The sequence below is a fragment of the Narcine bancroftii genome, chromosome 7, assembly GCF_036971445.1.
Source record: "Narcine bancroftii isolate sNarBan1 chromosome 7, sNarBan1.hap1, whole genome shotgun sequence".
NCBI lineage: Eukaryota > Metazoa > Chordata > Chondrichthyes > Torpediniformes > Narcinidae > Narcine > Narcine bancroftii.
In genome coordinates this window covers 23,734,242-23,737,588 of record NC_091475.1, presented here as the reverse complement: position 1 = coordinate 23,737,588, position 3,347 = coordinate 23,734,242, and positions in this window count along the sequence as shown.

Below are 3,347 nucleotides of genomic sequence, written 5' to 3'. Positions count from 1 at the left end.
GTGAAGCCAATCTTTTATTTTTCTTATTCTTTCTCTTTTCTTACTTTTTCTTCTTATTTCTTCTTATTTCTTGGGGTGGGTGGGAGGGTTCTTTTTATTTTCTTCTTTCTCTCTATTATCTTTCTATTCTCTTTTTATCTCTTTGGTTCAACATGGACAATGAATTTGCATTTTTGTAGTGTTATTATAATTTTCCTTCCTTGATAATAATTGAACCACACGTTTACTCTTTTCTTTATTCTCACTTTATTATTGACATGGATCGATATTTTCATTATTTTGTTACTATCAATGATATTGATTTCTTTTTGATTATTCTTCATTTTGACTGCATTTTGATTGAAAATACTCAAAGTAAAATATTTAAACAGAAAATTGAAGAACCTACAGATTGGGTTAGCTCACTGGTCATCGTGCAAAAGGAAAATGGAGCATTGCGTATATTATATATCTGGACCCAAGAGATCTCAATAAAGCCATCAAAAGGTAACATTTTCATTTGCTGATACAGAAGGAAATCATGTCCCAATTTTCAGGTGCCAAGTGGTTTAGCAAGCTCGACAGTCATCAGAGTTTTGGCAGATGAACTTTGATAAGGCAAGTTTGATGCTCCACAAGTAAGATACCACTTTCTTCAGCTACCATATGGGATCTTGGCTGCACCAGAAGTCTACCAAAAACATTCCACATGATCTTTGAAAGTATAGCTAGAGTTGAGACCATGATAGATGACATCATTGTACAGGGGTCCACCAAGGATGAACATGATACGCGACTAAGGCAAGTGATTGACATGTCACAGAAAGTCAAATTGAAATTAAAGAGAAATGTGAGTTTGGCGTAAAGACACTGACCTTCATAGGAGACGTTATATCTGAACAGGGAGTGAAGCCCGATCCAAGAAAGGCATCAGCCATTGAGAATTTTGTGAGGGCCCAAAGCAAAGAGGAGGTGAGACATTTTTTGGAGATGGTGACTTACCTGGCTAAGTTCATCTGTCATCAGTTGTCTGCCACAGCACCACTTAGGTAACTCCTTAAGCAGAAATATGAGTGGATATTGTCACACGAGCAAGAGATGTGCTTCCAGGCTCTCAAAAAAGTCATAACAGAAGAGCCTGAACTAAAATTTTATGATCTGGATAGGTGCCCCAGGCTGATGTCCCCCGACATGGCCTTGGAGCAGTACCTCTGCAGCAGCATGAGGACACATGGCAACCTGTGGCCCAAGAATCAAGGGCTTTAACGAGTGCAGAAGCCAACTATGCACAAATAGAGAAAGAGCTTCTTGCCAGCACATTTATGTGAAAGGTTCCATTGATATATTTATGGACAAGCTCTTGAAGTGGAGACAAACCATAAACCACTGGTCTCAATTATGTCCAAACCACTGAATGACTGTACAGCACATGTTGATAAGACTGCAGAAATTCTGCAAATGCGAAAATGATCTACACACCAGGAAAATATGTTTGCAGCTGATGCACTGTCTCAAGCAGTTGACAAGAAAGGAAAGAGCAATCAAGAGGTTAATGCACAGATACAGGCCTATGTTGACATGATTATCACTTCACTTCCAGTATCCCGGGATAGAACAGAGCAGATCAGGAAAGCAACAGAGACAGATGAAACAGAATCAGAATTTATTGTCGTGAACAAGTCATGAAATTCGGTGTTTTGTGGCAGCATCATGGTGTAAATATTCATATTATAACCATCTTACAATATTACTATAAATTAAAACAATAAAAATAATAGTGCATGAAAAGTAAGGCAGTCCCTTTGGTTCATTGATTATTCAGGAATCTGATGGCAGTGGGGAAGAAGCTCTCCTTGTACCATTGAGTGCTCATCTTTAGGCTCCTGTACCTTTTCCCTGATTGTAGTAGAGTGAAGAGGGCATGAGGGCATGGCTTGGGTAATGGGGGTCTTTGAAGGCAGAGGCTGCTTTTTTAAGACATTGAGTTAACAACCCTCTGGAGTTTATTCTTGTCCTGAGAGTTGGCACTTCCATAGCAGGCAGTGATGCAACCAGCCAGAATGCTCTCCTCAGTACACCTGTCGAAGATTTCAAGAGTCTTCGGTGGCATACTGAATCTCATCAGACACCTCACGAAATGTAGCTGCTGGAGAGCCTTCTTTGTGATTGCATCAACATGGAGGCTCCAGAACAGATCCTCGGAGATGATGACATCCAGGAATTTGAAGTTCTTACCCTCTCCACTACTGAGCCCTCAATGAGGTCTGGGTCGTGTTCCCCTGATTCCTTCTGAATACAATGAAGGAGCTCAAGGATACAATACAGAAAGGATGGCCAGCAGTTAAGAATGACTGTCCACTTGGTATTTAGGATTACTAGGCATGCAGGGATGAACTGTCAGTTGTGAAAGAAAACAGGTTTATGATTCCAGAGTTGCTAAGAAAGGAAATACTCCAGAAGATACATGAAGGGCATCTTGATGAGGAAAAATGCAAACATAGAGCTCGAGAGGTGATGTACTGGCCAAGAATGAACAAAGGCATAAGCCAGACCACTGCTTCATGCGAAATATGCCTTACTTAAAGACCAAAGCAACGAGCAGAACCGCTTACACCACACTCTGCACCAGACAGGCCGTACTTCAAAGTTGGAGTCGAATTGTTTGGCTGAAATGGGAAGAGTCACATAGTAGTAACAGACTATTTTCCAATTACCCAGAGGTAACAGCACTGCAGTTAACATCTAACAAAGCAGTTATCGCTTTCAAGAAAAATGTGTTTGCAAGGTATGGAGTTCCTTATGAAGTATGTCGTTTCAGACAATGGTCCACAATTTTTGAGCAGTGAATTTGAGTCCTTTGCCAATACTTGAGAAGGTTTTGGCATGTAACTTCAGGTCCATATCAACCAAAGTCTAATGGCCTAGCAGAGAGTTCTGTGAAGGTGGTGAAGAGCTTTATGAAGAAAGTTTAAAAAAAGTTAATGATGGATGAGAGGATTTCCACTGAAGTCTAATGATTCATAGAAGTGCACCACTGCAGATTGGCCTTTGTTCAGCCCAAATGCTGATGGGTTGATGCATATGGACCAACCTTCCAAAGCATGAAAATCTGTTGATGCCCAAAGGAGCACACAAGGTCAAACAGGTTAAAGTGGAAGAAAAAGTAAACCAGAAACTGTATCATGATAAGACTGTGAAAAGCCGACCAGACCTGAAGCCTGTGATTGCAATGCGAATCCAAGATCACAATTCTGGCCTATGGTCCATGCAAGGAAATGTGCAAGAGGAAATAGATCCACATTCCAACCAGATTCAGACAGAGGGAGGGGCACCTCTGAGAAGGAACCATGTGGATCTATGACCATCAT